This window comes from Zalophus californianus, chromosome 12, assembly GCF_009762305.2.
Source record: "Zalophus californianus isolate mZalCal1 chromosome 12, mZalCal1.pri.v2, whole genome shotgun sequence".
Taxonomy (NCBI): domain Eukaryota; kingdom Metazoa; phylum Chordata; class Mammalia; order Carnivora; family Otariidae; genus Zalophus; species Zalophus californianus.
In genome coordinates this window covers 41337844-41360927 of record NC_045606.1, presented here as the reverse complement: position 1 = coordinate 41360927, position 23084 = coordinate 41337844, and the positions used below count along the sequence as shown (strand labels likewise).

Here is a 23084-nt window from a genome sequence, read left to right as displayed (position 1 = left end):
CAATGTTTGTACAACTCTGTTTCCTTGCTCATTTGTCTTCTCTTCCAAGTTTTTATAACACATTATAGGAATGCGGAAACAATGGATTATACACTTAAGAGTAGTAAATAAGGCTCAGTTATAGAACTATATATACCGAATGCTGTTCCCTTTTTCCAAAATTATAAACTATAATTCTGCCCTATTTATAACTTACTAACTTTTATGAGATATTATAAACATGTTCTTTGTTCTGACTAAATCTTTCCACATTTCTTCTAAAAACAGTCTTAATAAACATTAAGTAAAGGAAAAAATTTTCAACTCCTGTGAAATTGTTTGACTGGCATTTAGTATGTTTCGCTTTCAACAAGTTTGTCAGATTTTCCAACATTTTGATAACATACAAATAAGCAAACACTTATTTAATATTTTAGACCTTAGACAAAGGATTGAGTAAACAATTCATTTGCAAAAGAGAAAACACAGATGACAAACATTTAAGAAATGGGAATTGGATAGAATATGATGGTTGGCTAGTTAATTTAACTAAGACATTTTTAATGATAATGCCCCAGCATTTAAACATAGAAAATCATGAGAATGAGGATTTGGTGAAACAGACATCCTTTTACACAGCTGATACAACAAAAAAAACTAGTAAGAAATTTTTGTAAAACAAATTTTAAATACATATTAAAGATTTTATTTTGAGCTTCATTTTAAACTTAAGTCTTTGAAAATTTATGCCTATCTGAAGGATAATACTAAAAAAATAAAATGTTCAAATATTCATGTATGAAAATACTTACTATTCAAAATAACAAGCATCTAAAAATAATCTAATCATCCAACAATAGAAGCATGTCTAATAAGTTAAAGCACAATGGGCAATGCATTATCCACTCATTCAATGGTGTTTTCAAATCCAAAGTTTAAAAACATGCAATGATCTGGAGAAATATTCACACAAAATGAAATACAGATTCAAAATCATAGGTCCCTGTAATCCCAAAGTTGCTATAACTATAAATATGCAAGGAAAAATGTTAACTTATAATTTCTGAATAGTAGAATTATAAATGATTTTTATTATCCAATCTGTGTTGGTATTTTACCTTGTTTTGCATATAATATATCCACTCAAGAGCCATTGTTTCTGATATAAATAGCATACTTTCAAAATCAAGGAAATACAGAAACATTCTTGCCAGTAAGTCTAGGGAAGAGTTAGTAGGATCGCCCATATGTCTTTGCCTCTGAAGAAAGACTTTAGGTATGCAAAACATGGGTTAACTCTATAAAATGGATGCCTGGCACTCAAGAGTTGACTAGAACAATCCTTCTGGAATGCCATTTTAAAACATATCATTAGTTTTGTTTTAAGTTGAGGTTGCCAGTGAAGTTATTATCGTAAGCCGGATCCCTGCAATGTTCTTTTCGCCCCCAAGCATTTCATGTCCTGTCACTTCCCTCTGGAATCACTAATTGTCTCCTAGTTGTTTCTATCCCCTACAGTCAGTGATGGCTGTCACTGGAAAGACACATTCTCTAGTGGCGTTAGCCCAAAAGAACAGAGTCAGTCAGCAGCTTGTACCTATCCCTGCTCTCGCTAACATCTCTAGATCACCTCAGGCAAGTTTTTTAACTACCTAGTAGCTGGCTCCCCTCTTTCAAATCTGGGTTGCATTTGATATCATATTCCTCCTCACTGAGAAACAAAATAAACTCAAATACACCAATAATGAATCATGGAGCACTACATCAAAAACTAATGATGTAATGTATGGTGATTAACATAACATAATAAAAAAAAAAACCTCAAATACACCAGATACAAACTTGCATTCTGCGGTTCCAATTCTCACTGCTCAATGCTTAGTGTGTCTTTCCACCTTAAACCTAATAATTTAGGAGAAATTTGAGGAATAATAGTTTAGTGGTTACAACCACAATCCCAGACTGGACTTCCTGGTTATGAATCCAGCTCTATCACTCACTAGCTATATGATCTTGTATAGTATGTAGTCTATTTCCTCCTCCGTAAAGTAGATTCCATGAGTTCGTTAACACATACACTGCACTTAAAACTGTTTCTGCTATAGAGCAAATATTAGCAACTATTATTACAAAGCATGTGTCTTCTTTTTTTCCAAGATTATAAATACGTTTACAAAATTCTTGGTTTTGTAAGGATTGGATTACATATATGTAATCCAATAATATATGGATTTCACTGTAATCTTTGTAAGGATTGGATTACATATATGTAATCCAATAATATATGGATTTCACTGTAATCTGTTCATAAACAGACTGTCAGTTTATAAAAACTTCCATTTTTGATGGAGGGAAAAAAAAACTAGGGTTAGTTTTAGAGGCAACTTACTCAAAACAGGATAACACAATGGAATTGTTTTATATTTAGTTTTTATTATTGATAGAGCCTCATTAAATAGGGTTGATATCCATAAACTTACTCAGAAAAGAACCTGGATAAGTAAGGATTCCCAAGTAGTTTCGCATGTGTTTATACATGTCTATGATGTGCAATTCCAGTCCAATAAGAACAGATTTGAAGTGATTACATTTCATTTGAGCTCATGTCAGCCACAAGTTAGCTCAGTACAATTTAATGGAGAAATGCGCTGCTTTTTGTACTTAATGAGGCCACATTTGATAAGAGACTCTGGAGGGATCTGGAATCATAAGAGTAATGAAATCCAAAGTTTGGCCTCTTGGTTCATTAGGCAACAAGACTTCGATCCAGAGGAAGAGACCAACTTGTTAGATTTTTTTCATTTATTTTTTAAGATGCTAGAAAATGACTGGGCTTTTATCTTTCAATTATTAAACAAATAAGTTTCACAACTTTGACTTCAAAATAATTTTTATAAGTGTGATGTATAGTGATCCAAGGCTACACCTATCATAGCATTTTATGAATCATAACTATAATTTAACTATTCCTTTTACTGATGAAAAAACTGAGGCCAACAAATATAACGTGCTTCCCAATGTCAAGAGGTAGTTAGTGTCAAAGACAAGATCAAGTATAACAGCAGAAATTGTTAGTATATTTATTGAACACTTACAAATCATGTATTAATTCATTCAATCCTAGACATTGGGGAGGGTATATGCTATGGTGAGCACTGTGAATTGTCTAAGACTGATGAATCACAGACCTGTACCTCTGAAACAAATAACACATTATATGTTAAGAAAAAAAAAAAAGGAGATAGTAGGAAGGGAAAAATGAAGAGGGGGAAATCAGAGGGGAAGACGAAACATGAGAGACTATGGACTCTGAGAAACAAACTGAGGGTTCTAGAAGGGAGGGAGGTGGGGGGATGGGTTAGCCTGGTGATGGGTACTAAGGAGGGCACGTATTGAATGGAGCACTGGGTGTTATACGCAAACAATGAATCATGGAACACTACATCAAAAACTAATGATGTAATATATGGTGACTAACATAACGTAATAAAATTAAATTTAAAAAAAACAGTCCTATCTACTAGATGATGAAAATGTAATGGCATAACAGGATTAAGTGACTGGCCAAAGGTCACACAGTAAGCAGCAGACTATATTGAGAACCCAGGAACTCTGCTTCCAGAAACCAAACTCTCAACCCCTATATGATACTGACTCCAGTGAACTGGAGAAAGTACTTCTCATGTCAAAAGAAGTATCAGAGCATTATTACACAGTCTGATTGGAAAACCATTAGAAAATACTAATATCCCCCTCTCTCTCTCCATCTCCCAGCACTTATACAACCACTTACTAGCATTCTTAAGAATTCACAAGTCAACTTTTTTGAGCTCTAGTCCAGACCTATGAAAACAGAATATCTAGTTGCGAGGCCAGGGAAAATGCAATTTAAAACATTCAGTTGATTCTAAGGTAGGTGGTCCACAGACCACACTTTGATCTATTATGCCAAATTTCTACAAAAGCTAATCCAATTCATTCAGCTGGAATATCCACAGCTATATGACCAGAAGCCTGACAACCACCAGTGAAGAATATCTCCATCCGGTCTTTTGATTTTTTTTTATGATTATTTGTTTGTTTGTTTGTTTACTTGAGAACAAGCATGAGCAGGTGGGAGGGGCAGAGGGAGAGGGAGAAGGAGGCTCCCCACTGAGCAGGGAGCCGGAGGGACCCGGGGCTCCAACCCAGGACCCTGGGATCATGACGACGTAAGCAGAAGGCTGACGGTTAACTGACTGAGCCACCCAGGTGTCCCTCCCCCAATCTGGTTTCAATAATGATCTGACAGAACCTACTTTTCTCCATGTTTGCAATTTTCTTTCCTGAACTCAATTGCCCTTTGGCGTGAATGGGAGGAACATACATTAATGTACTCAATTTTGTAAAGGAAGAAAAAAACAACTCCAGGAATGTTTGTCTGAGTATTCTTTCAAAGGTTAATGTGTAGATCTTTTTGGCACTTACACATCTAAATTATTGCCCCAAAGTGCACAGTCATAATATATATAAAAAATAAATTTCTGCTTTAGACACTGATCTAAGAACAAGCTTCCATGGTGTGTATAATCATGGATATTTTAATTAGCTTGCATCAAAAGATCTCTGACCTTTTGTTCCAATCTTTAGGGTGAAATCAAAAGTGCAGCAGCTGTTCTCCCTACACACAGTGAGCATTTAGCCTATACACAAAAAGGTGACTTTTTTTGCTCATCAACATAATTAAGCCCAGATATTGACTGCCTGTGTCAGACTTTGGCCAAGAGCTAACTTGTATGAGAGCTTGACGTAATCGTGTTAAGGGCTGACAGTACTTAGTTGCCATGGACTGAATAAGAAAAAGGATACCAATAATGTAGGTATTTATTCTCTACTGCATGTTAATAAGCTAATTGGAGTCTAAGCAGTTGATATTTATAATTTCTATATTTTATTATAAAAATCATCAATATTATAATTGCTGGGTATTATTTCCTTTAAATATTAAACAAATAATTGACCTAATTGAGCAGAATATTGCTAAGAGCAAACACAGTATTTTGTTTTAACCATAGAAGAAGATTATCTGGAGGTTAGTATTTTGTTTTATTTTAAATAGAACTATAGTGTATGAAGTGTCCATATGCGTATGTCCTCTAAGTAAAATCCTGTGGTCAACTGTCTAGAAGAAGAATGTCTTTCCTGATGAAGTTTATGTTATTACTTGGAACATTTCCCTAGTGTTATTTTTCTTCTTTCTGCTGAAAAATATTTTATTCTGAGTCATATAAATAATTGGAACTTGAAGAGTAGATGTGCAGTACAGGCAGGTATAAGATCATCTAGCCCAACACCAACATTAACTGATAAATAAAAATGTGCCCCAGATCACAGAGCCAGGACTGGAACTCAACCTACCACTTCCCCACTCTAATCCCCCCAAATTCCTGCTTGCTGCTTCTATTTTGCAAGCTTCTCTTTGGGATAAAATTTTCCTTAAATAATATTTCTCTTCTTTTCATTTGGACCCCTACTTACACTGAAGAGGTGTTTCTCTAGCAGCTGTTTAATAATATGTTACTCATCTGTTAAACTTCAGCTCATATTTCCTATCCTGGGAGAGCAGAAAGATAATGTTTTCTAGCACAACAGCAAAGATGAGCAAATACCTTTGAAGAAATTATTCTGTTAAGGTCAAGCTTGACTAAAGTGCTCCAATAAGCTTCCCTAAGCTTCTACATTCAAGAAAAGTGGGGAGGGACAAGACACATTGCATATAACAAAGTGTTATATGTATGTATATTTTCCTAAGGGTATATCTACATAATTTTTCTTGATTTTTGATAAACCCACAAGATAAATGCTTCATGTCTAGAATATATACACACTGGTTTACAGATGATGAAAATCAATCTTTTAACCATAACATAATGTTCCACTTAAAGAAATAACAGGCACTGGAGCACTGAGGAATAAAATAAAAAGGAGCATAATAAAAATTTATATAAATAAAAAAGCTTTAAAAATCCATCTAAATCACACCATCACATGCCTTATACATTCTACCCTATAATACTGCACTGTACTCTTAGCTTAACCATCCTTTTGTTTAGAACATATGTATATTGCTTCAAATGCAAGGCATCTTCCCATGCACAAGTATCTGTCTTGAAAGGGTCCCAAAAGACCCTTTAAGTGTTTCCAGGAATTTAAGAATCCAAGAATCCAAGAATCTATGTCCTTGTCTATATAAAGCAGAGGTTCTTAACTGGGAGTGATTTTTTTTCCCCATGGGATGTTTGTCAGTGTCTAGAGTCATTGTTTTTGGCACAAGTGGGGTAAAGGGTACTATTAGCAACCAGTGATTAGAGGCCAGGGATCCTGCTATAATTTCTATAAATCACAGAACAAGGAATTATCTGACCCCAAATTATCCAGACCAAATAAGCTAGCACAGCAGCTACTATGAGTTTTCTGGAATGACATAAAGTTTTTTCACTTAACTTATTGCTAAGAAATGTGTTTCAATCTTATCACTTGTGCTACTACCTAGAGTCACTGGGCAAATTTCTTAGTAAGAGACAACATGTGCAGAAGCAACAACACGAGGCTTGGGAGCCTGAAAACTTGGCTTCTGCAGCTGTAGCTCTCTCACTAATTAACTGTGTGAACTTGGGTAAGTCACTTAACCTCTCATGCCCTGAACTGCTTCATTGAAAAATGAGAGAACCAAGCTAAGTTAATGCTAGAAAGCCCTTATAGCTCTAAAATTCTATTATTCAAATGAGAAGTCAAATCACAAGTTAAAAAAATTAATTAAGATAAGATACATGGCTATGCAATCACTGAAAAAAATTAATGAGTACATACAGTAGTCCATCTTTATCAGTGTTGTTTTATCTGTTCCAAGACCCACAGTGGATGCCTGAAACCGCAGATCCTACCAAACCCTCTATATACTGTGTTTTTTTTCAAATAAAATTTCATTAATAAATTAGGCACAGTAAAAGATTAACAATATTAATAAAATAAAAAATTATAAAGATATGCTGTAATAAAGTTATATGAATGTGGTCTCTCAAAATATCTTACACTCTTCTTCTTGTGAAGATGTGAGATAATAAAATGCCTTATGTGATAAGATGAAGTGAATGACCTAAGCATTATGACATAGCTTTAGGCTACTATTGACCTTCTGATGATATGTGAGAAGCAGGATCATCTGCTCCTGTATGGTGGATGGCCTCAGGTAACTAAAACGATGGAAAGTGAAACTGGGGATAAGGGGGCCTACTGTATATTAAATGTATAATTGCACTGTTCCAGTAAGTTGGTGAGCATTTATTGAGCATTCATTACATGCTTAGCATTCTGCGTGCTGGTATGAAGATATAAAAGGATTAGAATACGCATCTCTATGAGTGAAATAGATTGAGTTATTGAAATTCACTAAAGTGTTGTGGGTTGGGTTTGTTTTTTTTTTTCCCCCCAAAGTGTAATATGCAGACCATCACATCAGGACATCCTGGGATCTTTAGTAAAATACAAATTCCTGATCTCCTAGTCTGAGTGGATTGGAATTTCTGACAATTTGGCCCAAACTTGCAGTTTTGCAATCACTCCCAAGTGATTACTATGCATACTATAATTTAAAACCCACCGAATTAAAAATTAATGAATAAGAGACTCTGTGTTATACTTCTTTAGTCTTGATTATTTATAAAATTCTGTAGGAGTTGTGGGGAAGGAACATTCCTGGTAGGTCAGAATAGTTGAAGGAAAGTCCATAGGAGGTAAGCTGGGAGCTTAAATAGATGGGGTTTGAAAAGCTAGATGGATCGTTGAACACTACATCAAAAACTAATTATGTACTATCTGATAGCTAACTGAACATAATAAAAAAATAATAATAAAATAAATGTTAATACAACCTACCAAAAAAGAAAAAGAAAAGCAAGGTTGGGGGGGCGCCTGGGTGGCTCAGTTGGTGAAGCATCTGCCTTCAGCTCTGGTCATGATCCCAGGTCCTGGGATGGAGCCCCACATCCCCTTGTCCCTTCAGGCTCCCTGCTCAGAGGGGAGTCTGCTTTCTCCCTCCCTCTCTCTCTGACCCTGCCCCCCTTCCCCACCTGTGCTCTCCTGCGTGCTCTCTCTCTCCAATAAATAAAATCTTAAAAAAAAAAAGGAAGGAAGGAAGGAAGCAAGGAAGGAAGGAAGGAAGGAAGAAAAGCAAAGCAAAGCAAGATGGGAAGAGCCAGGAAAGGTATTCATGTGGAGTTTCACAATGAGCAAAGGCACAGATGGGGGAGTAGATGAGAAGTAATTAGAAGTCAATGAAAAGTCCCATAATAGCAGTATTGGTGTTGAGCAGAAATAACAAAGTGAATTAGCTGTCTATATTTACGGTAGAAACAATTTGGAAAATGTCTATCCCCCCCCCAAGGTTAACTATCATGAAAAAAAAATTATTTCAAAGATGTTTAAATCCTATTTAAATGTTGTCCTACTAAAATGTGTTTCACTGATTTTTAGGCTACATATGCCATTCAAGAAAAAAATAAAATTACCCCATGCATTAAAATTTCTAGATCTCAAAGTCTAATTCATTTTGTTACTCAAGAGAACATGATTATTTGATGAATAAGTCTTATTTCCCTCTAGTACACACACTATTTTGCCAGTTTAAATTCATACATAAAGCAATGCTCCTATACTGGCCATTTTTATACATTCTAACATGGTTTTTCCTCTTCAGGGGTGGGAACAGAGAGGTTTTTTCCCCCAAAACCCAAAGGTATTTTCAGTTGACTTGTTGTATAATATAAATAATTTCATTGGTTAATTTGTTATACAGAATACTTCATTGATGTCTAATTTTTTCCCACTGTGGTCAGAGCATATTCTTTGTATGACTTGTATACCTTTAAATTTATTGAGACTGTTTTGGCCTAGACTATTATGTCTAATGTCTTCAAACTTGTTTCACACATTTTGTCCATCTTTGGTTGTTTTGAGTAGAGGTATAAATTCAGCCCCTATTATTTCATTTTTACTGGTTGCAGAAATCCCAGCTCAAGTAGACTACTTGAAATATATTATGATGCCTAAAAATTACTTGACTCAATTTCATTAATATTATTTTGAAGACTTTTATGTAAATATCAGCTCTTATTTTAACTATGGAAATAATAGATTGAATTTATAATGTAGTTCTCAATAAGGTCTTAATAGAATCAACCTAATGCATATTTTCAAACACCACTCTTGTGAGATTCTAATAAGAATCACCATAACCATCCTCATGGTACTGGAGATGTATTTTGAACATCCAAGGTGGAGAGTAAGTAATTAATGTGTGATAGGATTTTAAAATGATTCTATCAAAATCATCTTTTTGGCTAAGTAGATTATATAAAATAAAATATAAAGGTTTGCTGGCTTGCATAAACTGATAAGAAGAAACGCCATGTCATTGAAGTCACTAATGGAAACACCTGTTATTCATACATTCAGTCTCTGGTCGTAGAGGTAAAGATGAGAAGACTCCATTCCTGCCCTTCATGAGCTAAAAGTACAGAAGAAGAACGAGAAGTGTTATCATGTTATAGTAATAGTGTTGTATGGTGACAGATGGTGGCTACACTTGTAGTGAGCACAGCTTAAATGTAGGGGTGCCTGGGTGGCTCAGCTGGTTAAGCGACTGCCTTCGGCTCAGGTCATGATCCTGGAGTCCCAGGATCGAGTCCCAGCATTGGGCTCCCCGCTCGGCGGGGAGTCTGCTTCTCCCTCTGACCCTCCCCCCTCTCATGCTCTCTGTCATTCTCTCTCTCTCTCAAAAGTAAATAAAATTTTAAAAAAAAATGTACAGAGAAGCTGAATCACCATGCTGTATACCTGAAACTAGTGTAACATTGGGTGTCTGCTAGACTCAAAAATTCTTTTAAAAAAGAAGTGTTACTGTGTATTATAACATCCAGTTGTAAAAAAAAATATTTGCAAACTATATTCTTGGTAGAAGATACGAATTTGGTAATATTAACAAGCTTAGTGGTAATATAATCAAAATAAGGTTTATTTCCAACACTAATGATTCCTTAAGTTTGTATCTGAATGTGAGAAGAATTCTATTGTCCAATATTACATTTTATAGACATCCTTATATGTAGTATGTGGGAGTTGTAGTTCTGAAACCACTGTCAGATTCTTGATAAATTTTATATAAATTTTACAGATAATTCCTATTTATCTGATTTAGGAAAGATACAAATAGTGAAGATAAATGTAGATAATCTCTTTTTTCTAATTTGTTTAATCAAAGTAGTCACCATTTTAAAAGTGAAACAGTACATAAGGGCATACAAGAAAAAATGGTGGTCTTCCCACCACGCCCCACTCCCCAGTCCTGTTCTTCCGCTATAACCACTTTCTACTCCTCCTTTAGCTATTTTTTCTTATAATTACCTTAATGTTTCCAAACACAAATAGAGCTTTTTTAATTTATTCAGTTTAGATATTATTTTTGACTTCCTGTCATTTTAGATGAGAAATTCGTTTTTCACCACCACCCTTCAACTCCGTCCTTTCTACCCAGCCATCTTCCCAGTAGAATGAAGTTACTGTTTGGGGGTACACAGGTAATCAATGTTTCAATAATTCTGACCATGTCATATTGTTCAACCAGCTAAATAATGAACAATGTTGACATTTTCTTTACTAGCCATATTTTCTTGAAGTTACTGGTCCCATTTACTTAGCACTAATATTTTCTAAGTGTTACCAAGGTCTATCAAACACCAATAATATTTTTCACACTCAAACTTATTGAAAAATCTAATGGTTTCATTTCTTTCCTGGAGACCTCTCTCCTACGGCCCTTCATCCTCCTGTTCAATCCATACTAGTTGCTGTGTCATCTTCTAACATCCAAACTGAACTGCTCTAACAATATTTCCCAAGACAACCTTTGAACTTCTGTCTTTGTGTGCCATGACTGGAAGGATCCAGATCATCCTTCATGAATACATGTAGTAACTTCTGTGCAGGCAATGTGGAAAACTTCCACCACTTAGCAAGTGTTGGGGGGAGTTGAGGGCAGATAATTAGGATAGGTCCTGTTGGTGGATCTTATCCATGCCATAAACACTGCCAAGTCCTTGACATACATTACATCATTTTTCCTCACTATATCTTTGAGGGTAGTACTCATTATTATTATGCCTATTTTACAGATGAGGAGACTGAGACTCAGAAACATTCTGAGAAACATACAGACGAGGAGATTGAGAAACTTCTCCAATGTCTAAGAGTACCAGACCTAATATCAAACCCATGTGTTAGCTTACCCCTAACATATGCTCACAACCACAGTGTTGGAAGCATAGCCAGCTCTGATTGCCGAAGGAGAAGACAGGAAGGGCCTAGGGGAGAAATGGCAGACTTGTCCCTCTTAAGGAAACATTTTAGCCCCAACTTGCCACTTCCTAGTCAGACAGCCCCGGGAAAGTCACATGACATTTAACAGTAATAATCATTGCGAGAACCAGCATTTAGTGAACATTTATCCCTAACAATTTATCCCTACCTTGTGTGTTTTATCTAATTTTAATCCCACAAGAATCTTTTTTACGTAGCTGTTCTTCTTATCATTATTGTTCTTATTGTTACCATTATTATCATTTTTGTCCCATTTTATAAGTGGGGAAGCCTATCTCAGGGTTCCACTTCCCTTACCTTTCACGTGAGTGAGTTGAACTATCTCTAAATTGTCTCTTTCTAAAAACTACATTCCTTCGAAACAGTTACAAAGTAAAACCTAGAAGTCCATATTGGATATGCATATCTCAGAAAAAATATACTACTCAGAATTTTCAAACTGGAAGAAACTTCAGAGATCACCTGTAATTGCCTCATTTTTCAGGTAAAGAAACTGAGGCTCAGAAAAATATTAACTAGACCTTCCAGAGTCACACAGCTAGTGGAGACTCATACCCAAATGTGATGATACCCAGTTTGTGCTTTTCCTTAAACTGAAGCAGGCAGATGGCACACAGTGAATGGAAAAAAAAAAGAAGAAGCACCAAGACAGGGAGATAAAGAAAGAGTAAGCAATGTGGAATTCTTTACCACCATCTCTTCATTCACTCAGCTAATTGAGAGGCCCCAGAAATATAAGGAATACAAAAGTGAGCACAAGGGACACGTGGGTGGTTCGGTGGGTTGAGCGGCTGACTTTTGATTTCAGCTCAAGTCATGATCTTAGGGTCCAGGGATCAAGCCCTGTGTAGGGCTCTATGCTCAGCCGGGAAGTCTGCTTGTGGATTCTCTCTCCCTTTCCCCCTCCCCCTGCTCATGCGAGTGCTCTCTCTCTCTCTCTCTCTCAAATAAATAAATAAATAAATAAATAAATAAATAAATAAATCTTTTTAAAAGAAAAGTGAGCACAAACACATTCTACCCTATCCTTAGAAGTTCACAATCCAAAAAAAGAAAGAAAATAAAAAAAGAGCGACTGGTCAAATTTTTTTAATACAAAGTAAATGTAATAATTTGCAAATTTAATCCAAAATGTAGCATTGGATATATCAATCTTTTGGCATCTAGAATTTAAAATGTCTATAATGGTGGCGGGGGGGGGTTGGTGCCTGCGTGTGACTCAATCGGTTAAGCATCTGCCTTCAGCTCAGGTCATGATCCCAGAACCTGGGATCCAGCCCGTGAGTCGGGATCCCTGCTCGGCAGGAAGTCTGCTTCTCCCTCTCCCTCTCCCTCATCCCACCCATGCTCTCGTTTGCTCTGTCTCTCTCTCTCTCTCTCTCTCAAATAAATAAATACAATCTTTAAAAAACTAAAATACAAAATGTCCATAATGGAACTCTCAATTTCACTCACTCACCATCTACACTTTACCATTTCAGTAAATGGCATCTCCACTGAGCCAATTACTTATAGCAAAAATTAGCAAGCACCTTTAGCTCCCTCGCACTCTGTATCCAACCCAAAAAATAAATCCTCTTCATCCTATTTCCAAGATACATCTCAAATATGTCTGTTTCTCTCCTCCATTTTCACAATTCTAGGGTAAGCCCCCCATTCTTGTCTCAGCTATTAATATAGCTTCCTAAATAGTCTCCCTTCTTCCACTCTGGCCCTCTACATTTTCTACCTAGAGAGCAAAATGAACTTAAGTGCTTTTTCAGATTAATCCAAGAAGGTACAAATAACAACCCTAGTCAGCTGCAACCAACTAGCAAAAAGAACCATTGGTGATTTCAGTTATCAGAAGAGGTTACATGATATGGTCCTCTAAAAGACCAATGGCAGAAAAGTTCATTGCTTACTAGATCTTCCCAATGCAAGAATAGAAATATTCTAAACCCATTTTCTTATCACCTGAGAATTCACTTACTGTCACCCATCTTTGCTCCCCTCAATATGTGATTTGTATTGAACATTAAACACTCTATACCATTACATGGGTTTACACATGCAAGTCCAATCCTCCAAATAGAAGGTAAGTCTTATGTTCTTAAATCTCACATTTACAGAGATAAAAGGAAGAAAATGTCCAGGTGAACAGAGAAGCATGATCTTAGCACTCTGTTAACTCAATCAAGTGGTATAGACTGACATTAAACACTAGTGTGATTACGATTATGGAAGTGGAAGTATAGAACATTTCTGAGCCAGCGGATCAACTGAGTTGAGACCTGAAGAATAAATAGAAGTTACCAGAATCACCTGGGTAAAGGGGACAGTTGGATGGGGTGTGGGAGCAAAGGAGATTCCAGCAGAGGCAGACAAAAGATGAACGTAACATGACTCTGCCAAACATATTGCCTTAATCTTTTCATAGGCACTACTTTTGAAAAACTCAACCTTTTCACATAACCATAAATTGACTGAAATGCATTAACATTTTACCTTGTCAAAAAAAAAAAAAAAAAAGGCCTTGCCTGACCACCCCATCTGAAAGTGCAGGCCAGTCACCATTCTTTCTTCTTACCTTTTTAAATTTTTTTAAGTTTTTATTTAAATTCCAATTAGTTAACATATAGTATTAGTTTCAGGTATACAGTATAGTGATTCAACACTTCCATACAACACCTGGTGCTCATCATTAAGTGCTCTCCTTAATCCCCATCCCCTATTTCACCCATCCGCCATACCCACCTCCCCGCTGGTAACTACCAGTGTGTTCTCTATGGTTAAGACTCTGTTTCTTGGTTTGCCTCTCTGTGTCTTTTATTTTCTTTGCTCATTTCTTTTGTTTCTTAAGTTCCACATAAGTGAAATCATATAGTATTTGTCTTTCTCTGACTTACTTTGTTTGGCATAATACTCTCTAGCTCCCTCCATATCATTGCAAATAGCAAGATTTCATTCTTTTTTATGGCTAAGTAATATTCTATTGTGTATGTGTGTGTGTGTGTGTATATATATATATGTGTGTGTGTATATATATATATATATATACACACATATATATACCACATCTTCTTTTCCATTCATCAGTCAAAGGACCTTTGAACTGTTTCCATAATTGGCTATTGTAGATAATGCTGCTATAAACATCAGGGTGCATGTATCCCTTTGAATTAGTATTTTTGTATTCTTTGGGTAATGCCTAGGAGTGCAATTGCTGGATCATACAGTAGTTCTATTTTTAACTATTTTTCATGCTAGTACTTAACTACACCCTGAAATGGCTTATTGTTGGGGTTTTTTTTCTTTCTTTACCCACTAGATTCTAAGCACCATGGGAATAGGGTCTTGTTTGTTATTTTTGTTTTTTCTGTGCTGTATGCCAGTCAATCCCAGTCACCAAGACAATGTCAGCACATATCCACATCAGGTCCATGTAATAGGAATCCCAGGCATCTCATTTCAATCTCTTTTTCTACTAATAGCCAACAGCAGTCAGCAACACAGCATCAAGGGCTCGGACTGAAAAATCCTTTTAATAAAATTTTCCAAAAATCCCAAGTGAAGCATGAGATTCTACTATGTATCTCTTATGTCCTCATTATTTCCATTGATTGTTTTTTTGGTACAAACCTAAAGGTGACAAATATCGATATTCAATAGTGATAATCAAACCTAAATCACACCAACTATAAAATATATAATTTAATTCAGAAATCTTTGCTGTGAATCTCTGTGTCTGTCCAAATCTTAACATCAGCTGGGCATAAGTGATATCAAAGCATCCGGATAAAAAAAAATAGTAGTCCAACTTTCTGAAACACTGCACTTCACATTCATTGATCTGGGCATGTCTACATATTAAATGTTATACAAACAAAGCAAACTAGGTGCTGGGCTTTTTGGTGTTGTTGTTTAGTTTATTTGTTTGCTTTTACTTTTCATACAGATATTTCTGTGCCATCATAACAAATCTTCAAGACAGACAAAATAGTGTATAAACCCAACTTAATAGGTATAATGGCCTGTGTTATAGTTTTGACCTTACCAATAACTTCAAGCAAATGACTTAACCATGCCTTAGTTTCTTCATCAATCTGGAGTGAAAATGCCTACCTGATATAGAGCTGTAACAGCAACAGAATGATAACGATATTAAAACACATGTAATATCTGAGAGTATTATAATTTATAAATGTGAGATACCATTATTATAAGGTATCTTCCTTGGCTTACATAAATACCAAGATTTTCCTCTCCACATTCTCAAGAACTTACAATAACATTTCTTCCCATTTTAGTAACTCTGCTTTTATATAAAATATTATGAAATACCTTAGTTCTAGAGCCTCCTTTCCCATTAGCTACCAAGCAACTCTTATTATAAGTAGCTTAATGCATCAGTGTGTCAGAGAGATTATTATTGTTGTAGAGGATTGTTCCATATGGTCTACAATTTCTTTATAGCTGGAAGTTTTCATTGTAGTAGTAAATGGATTGCACTGTGCTATCCAAAAATAAAAAAAAAATAAAAAAACTTTGCAATCACTTTATTAGAAAATTGAATGTTTCCAATGGTTCTTTTTTGAACCTGAAAGGTACTAGGGCCTTTTCCATTACATTTCCTTTTGCAACACAGTATTTTCATAATTATTCTCTTCGAGGCACCAGTATCTGTTCAGAATCCAGTGTGACCTCTAACTATGTCAAGTAGTAACTAAACAAATACGTGAACAGGAGAGAAATTCCATCTATAAAGTGATAGCTTGATCTATAAAATAACACCCATATTGATTTTTCTGTTTCCAATGAGTTGACTGATGTTGTTTTTCATTAAATTAATAAGTTTTGGAGTTGTAGAACATAACATGTTGTTAACATTTGGTCAAAATTAGAAATGAATTTTCTTGCCTGTTTGTTTATTCTGGGGCTTAGTCCTCTAGTTACCCTAGGTTAATTTTCAAGGTCAGTGAACTGAGGCATACGTCTAACAGAGCTCACAGAGTTTTAAAATATTCCTCTCTCACCAGCCCTTCTTTCCTCCCCTTGGCACCAAAATATTGATCAGCTTTTCTCTCAGTGTCCTATGGAGGAGACCAGGATGCATGCCTAGGAGTGAGCAGCAGCCTGAAGAAATATAAGACTAATGCTGTGAGGTTCTACTTGCAATTAATTTGCTTTTTATTTGAAGAAAGTATTATTTTTCTGAGTACAAAAGTATTATAAGTTCATTGCGGTACAAAATTCAGAAAAGGCAAAAATTCTGAAGAAGTAAAGAAATTACCCATAATCTCACTAGCCATAGCTAGCCATCAACAGTACTAAATTTTCAATTTGGTTTTTAAGTATTTCCTTACTGATTTCTCTTGAGGATGCATACTATCCTAGACCAACAAAGAAAAACTATACTAATTCTTCTCATTTGTCACCTACTGTTAGTTGTGTTTGTGTGTGTGTGTCCGTATTTTGAAATTGCAGATGATTTGCACCTCTAATTCAGTGAGGTAGATTCTTATTTTGGTATGTATATGTGTGTGAATTCCCCTTCACCACTAAATGGACTGGTGCCAGAACATGTAGGAGAACAACAGGTTAGCCAGGAAGACAACTTCAGTGAAAAGAATGTGTAAAGTCAAAAGAAGAAAGATATTTCCACCTAGAAATAAGTCCTAATAGCAAATAAAATATGTGGGGTCTGACATCACATAAACCTGGATTCTTGTCTTTACTCTACCACTTCACTGCTGTGTGATCTAAAACACGGTACTTAATCTCTATATGCCTCAGTTTTCTCAATTGTACAAACAGGTATAATTGCAGTATCTACCTGAGATTTAAAAGAGTAAATACATGTAAAGCATTCAAAACTGTGTCCCTCCAGACAGTAAGTTCTCAGGACATCGCAGATGCTGATAGTAGCAATAGTACAATATTTATCAGACTGAGCTAAATGTTTTATACACATTGCCTCATTTACTCCTATACTATCCTATAAAGTAGGATTAGATGAGAATGTATCCAGAATACTTTATCATCCATAAGCTTGAATTACAAATGAGAAAATTGAGGTTTAGAAAAAGATTCATTATCTTGCCCAAGGCCATAAAATTTGTGAGTGATGGAGCCCGGGTTCTTACTCAGGGCTCGTGGCTGCAAATGACACTATTTTTCAAAGTATGGCATTGAGACCACCATCAGTATAATCGGAACTTCTGCAATGGGGCCCAAGAATCCACAAGTTTAACCAGTTCACCAGGTGGATTTTGGCCTCAGATCATGGCTCTTTGGTCCAACTGATCTCCATGGGAAAGTCACTTTCTGTAATTTTTCCAGAGATGGCTAACCTCAAAACCTCAATGCAAGCTCCAAAACTCTTAAATTTTGTTCAGAGCCCTGTACAAAACAGGCCCTTGGAAAATACTAAAGGATAATGTTGCTCCAGAAGAGACCAACAGGGTACAACATAAGAGCAGGGCTGCCGCAAATGCCTGTTTGACTTTTTTTTCCCCCGCCTAAAGGTATCTGTTTGCATGTGATTGATTTTTATCTTAAACTTGATGGATTGATGCATAGATTTAATTATATCATGTGCTGTCCCATCAATACTGCTCTGCAGCTATTTTACATTCAGCCTGAGTGCCAGATTGAATTAAATGGTTTTTTTAAAGCCTATAAAGCAGGAAAATATCTTTCCCTAGTTGGTATTTTTTACATATCGGTTACTAAGAGTCTGTAAGCTAAAGCGGGTAGTAAAGTTCATTTGTTAGCGAGGAAGCCAATTTGACTTTTATGGCTATTAATTTTTTATGGGGCACAGAGCAGAATTATTGGTGTTTCTCCTAACTTAGATAACCCTGTAGCTGTCAGGACTGAGGGTACTTCCATTTGGGAAGCACTTATCCTGACCATCACTAAGGAGACAAATGATCATAGACAGTCTCCAGGTCTTGGTCATAAGTTCCATGTACATTCAAAGTTACCTACTGTGAGCCACCAGAAAAACTGCTGCTATTGCTTTTAAACTAGATGTAATCTATTATAGGCTTTACAATAGAGTGAAAAGGGCTTGATCATTTAAGAAAAGTCATTACAACAGCTGAAGCATCCTCAAAAGATATTAATTCAACATCTTTCTTGTGCGCCTACTGTGTGTTGTGTGCTGTTCTACAAATCCAGTTTACAATGGTGAGAAAAGACAAAAACAGACAAAGGACCCATTTTCACGATCTCACATTCAGTACCAGGAGTCAGATATTAAATAAAACTAGACTTGTCAAGGTGATAGTACATGCTGAGATGGAAAGTAAGGCAAGATAAAAGGTAGAGAATAATTGGAGGAGTTCTGTTTTAGATAGGGTGGTCCGGGAAGGTATCTCTGGTAGAAGGTAACACCAGCAATTATACCATCCCCCTGACTTAGGTGAGAAGAGATACCTTAGCTTAGAAGAAGTGTTTAAGGTTTAAGGATTTTTCTACAATGTTGCTATATATGTGAAAACTGTTGCTTCATTCAACAAATAGATATAACTTATTCCTATGGGGCACTACACACATTGACTTATTTTAAACTCCACAACAACACATTTTTTTTCTCATTTATTCACTCAATAACTATTTTTGACTGTTTCAAATTTTCCAGAGATTGTGCCAGGGCTGGAAAAATAATAGCTCATAGTTATGGAGCATTTACTAAGTGCAAAGCACTGTGCAAAGTACTTTGCCTAACTTTATAGGCTGTTAGGGCAGGTATTATTAACTCCACATCATTGATGAGAGGCAGATGGGTTACCGAATGTCCAAGTTCACATCTCTAGTTAGTGCCAGAGCTCCAGACTATAATCAGATTTTCTGATCCTTATTCTAGTTTTCTCAAACTATGACATAAAAACCTTAAATTAAATTCTTTGTCTTGGGCGCCTGGGCGGCTCAGTTGTTAAGCGTCTGCCTTCAGCTCAGGTCATGGTCCCAGGGTCCTGGGATCGAGCCCCGCATCGGGCTCCCTGCTCGGCGGGAAGCCTGCTTCTCCTTCTCCCACTCCCCCTGCTTGTGTTCCTGCTCTCGCTATCTGTGTCTCTGTCAAATAAATAAACAAAATCTTTAAAAAATAAATAAAAAAAGAAAGAAAGAAATTCTTTGTCTTATTTTGAGGCAAGTGAGGTAACGTAGGTCCCAGAATAAATATACCTCATTACTAAATGAATTTCAAAAAGCTATATACCTTGACCCCTTCCTTCAGACAAATAAAGTAATATTAGTCTCATTTACAGGTGAAATCTCACCAACAGAATTCAATCACCCTGGGAAACAGGCTAGTAAATTTATAGTATGAACCAGATACCTGAATAGATGATCCCTCTAATCAGAGATTGTCACCAGGGCCGGAAAGTGGACAAGGAGCTTCATGGCATTCCTCCCTCTCACTTCACCATGAGACCATATCCTCTGTTGACTCACCTCCTCCTTCCTGCCCCTTTAGGCCCAACTCTGGCCCCGTCCATGCCAGTGTTCTCTGATGCCTGCAGAAACCCAACAACAGCCCTCTCTCCTGCCCATGCCCTCAGAGTAATCCTCCTGGAACATGTGCTGCTCACCAGGATGGCTGCCCAACTTTTACACACCAAGACCAAAGATTTTACAAATCCACCCTGTTTCAGCTGACTAATTCGTAGAATCTTAAAGACAAAAAGCCCCTCAGAGATCATCCTAGATCAACCTGTGTCATTCACAAATGGGACCCAGAAAGGATACATGACTTATGGCTAATTGGTTCTAGAACCAAAGTAGAATGCAGATTCCTGCTTTGAGTCAAATGTTCTTTGTATGCTACCACATTGTTTTTAAGGTCTTAATACTGGAAAAGAAAAAAAAAAAGGTCTCTAATATTAGTATTTTGGAAGGAGTGTAACTGTTTGATATTTAACCGTTTGATACCTCTCAAGTCCCACCCCTTAGCCAGCCAGCTACTCTGCCCCTCTACAGGGTAAGTCCACTTCCAACATGCTTCTCATGATATTTGGTTTATCTCTACATCCTAGTATGATGAGCCCACAGGAAATATCCTGGACTTCTTCCATTGGTTGTAGGGTGACTCAAAGAATGAGCTAAAAGAAATCAGCATTATTTTCCTCTATAATATTGTTTTTTTAAAGATTTTATTTATTTATTTGAGAGAGAGAGAATGAGAGACAGAGAGCACGAGAGGGAAGAGGGTCAGGGGGAGAAGCAGACTCCCCGCTGAGCAGGGAGCCCGATGTGGGACTCGATCCCGGGACTCCAGGATCGTGACCCGAGCCGAAGGCAGTCGCTTAACCAACTGAGCCACCCAGGCGCCCCAGGATTATTTTCCTCTAGACAATTATATACATTTCATAAATAACCAGTGATTATTTCAAAGTGCTCTAACATCACCAACTTATTTTTGACATGATTAGCATAATGAATATCACCTTCATTTTAAACGTGACAAAACTAACACAGAGAAGGGGAAATTGTATAACTAGCTGATGGAAGAGAGAGAATAGAAACTAAATTCAAACCATTCCCAGCTTGATAGGAATTATTTTGAACCATTTTTCTGATATGGAGAAGAAAGGAAGCAATAATAAAAATTATAAACTTTTATTGACCACTGGTTATATGCCAAGATATTCCCTAGCTCATTCAGCCTCATACCACCCTGTAAGTTAGAAATTAGTATTACTTTCATTATACACATGAGAAAATTCAAGCTTAGCAGAATTAAGTAATCTAGCCAAGTAGTAAAACTTAACAAATAGCAAAGCCAGAAGTTGAACAAAGTCCTTCCGACCCTTTAGACCCCCTTAGTCACTACTCTGTACTAGTAATGAAACTCTTTCTTGATAGCAGGAAGAATGTGTCTTGCAAGTGTAGACCCCCATTATAACTCCTAACTAGTCTACTTATCTCCAGTGTTCTTTCTAAAATACAATCATACAAATGACTATAAAAATGCTAAAAAATACTAGCAATGTTTCCCTTTACCTTCATATATACACCACGCCCACACCTTTCCTCATGCTATGCCTCCTGCCTTGAATCTCCTCTTCCCTCCCTGGGGCAGGCAGAATTTTGGTCTCCCTGGTGCTATACCCATGAATATGTTACCTTATGTGGCCAAGGGACTCTGCATATGCAATTAAGGTTTCTAAGTAGTGACCTTAAAACAGGGAGATACAGATTATTTGTGTGAGCCTTACATGATTACATGTGCCCTCAGAAGCAGAGCTTTCTCCTAGCTAAGGGTACAAGAGGAAGTCAGACATGATAGAAAGGAAAATCAGAGATTCGAAGCATGGCAAGTTTTCAGTGTGCCATTGTTGACCTGATGAGACGGAGGCATGTGCCAAGGAAATAGAGACCAGTACTACAGCTGCACGGAGGTAAATTCTCCTAATAACCACTGAACTTGGAAAAGGACCCTGAATCTCAGATGAGAACTGCAGCCCCAGCCGATACCTTGATTTTTAGCATGATGAGACCCTAACCAAAGAATCCAGAATTCCCTACTGAACTCCTGACCTATATTTGGGTGTTGTTTTAAACTGGTAAATTTCTAATAATTTGCTACAACAGTAAAACAAAACTAATATACTCCCTTCTGTTTTGTAAGCCTTTGTTCTTCTTTCAAGGTCTACATGGATAAGACAAACAGACATCTCACCTTAAGATAAACTGAAAATATTAAACAAGTATGTGCAATTTCCTTGACTTCTCTCCTTTCAGCCACTAACCCACTCGTTCTACTGCTCAACAAAGTAAAAACTTTATGCTTCTCAAATGTAAACTGGAGCTGTTCTTTGAAAGAAAATGAGGGGTAAGAGACCAGTGCAAAAAGGGACATATTTTTCATATGCAAATGAGGCATAATTCCAGACAAAGAGTCTTAAAACAAAGACAATTCAATATGGTCCATGCCTTGCACTTCATCTGCGCAGATTTCATGTTAAAACAAATCGTGTGTCTGTGCAGGTTGTTTACTTATGGGATGCAATCTGTTGGAAAAACAAAAGCATTTCTGCAATCCAAAGTCATGCCTAAATCCTACCACATCCTCCTGAAATATGTCCAGCCTGCAGCCCCAGGCTGCGTGGGTGCTCCCGCCCACTCTGGCTCCCTACAGAGCTGTCGCCACAGCAGGCAGCCCAGGCACTGTGGAGAAGGGCACAATCTGTGCTGCTGGAGGTGGGCACCACCACAGTCCTCCCTGCTCGCCCTTCAGGGGAGGAAGGGCCCTTTGCAGAAGAAGCTTTTGTTTCCTTCCCTCCTCTCGCCTCTGTTTTCTATAAATGAAACTGCCCCTTCCCACCACAGCTCCTTTCATTCAAAGCAACCAGTTACTGTGCTTTTGGAGCTGGGTCAAAGAACCGCCCTTGTGAGTTCTGTCAGCTACAAAGTGAAGACTAAAGCAAAGAAAATAGTCTATAGAGGGAAGCCTCTTCCCCAGGAAATTCTTTTCACCAGGCGATCAGTTACAAATAGATAGTTAGTATGTCACAGATCATTAACAGTGGATCAAACTCCATCCGGTCAGTTCCCACATCCCCTGTTCCTTCTTTTCCCTAACTCCCCCACTAAAAAGTATGGCAAGTTGTATTTCTTTGCCACATTTGATCACTGTAGTTGGGCCTCGTAAGGAGGGATAAATGTCTGCCAAACAGTTCAGATTAGATCCTGGATGAATAAAC

General features: G+C 37.0%; 1 protein-coding gene across 2 annotated transcripts in view; it reads right to left on the bottom strand.

The window, feature by feature from the left end:
* The window catches only part of NXPH1 (neurexophilin 1), a 287962-nt gene that overhangs the window by 173919 nt on the left and 90959 nt on the right, over window positions 1–23084 (bottom strand). The window lies entirely within an intron of this gene.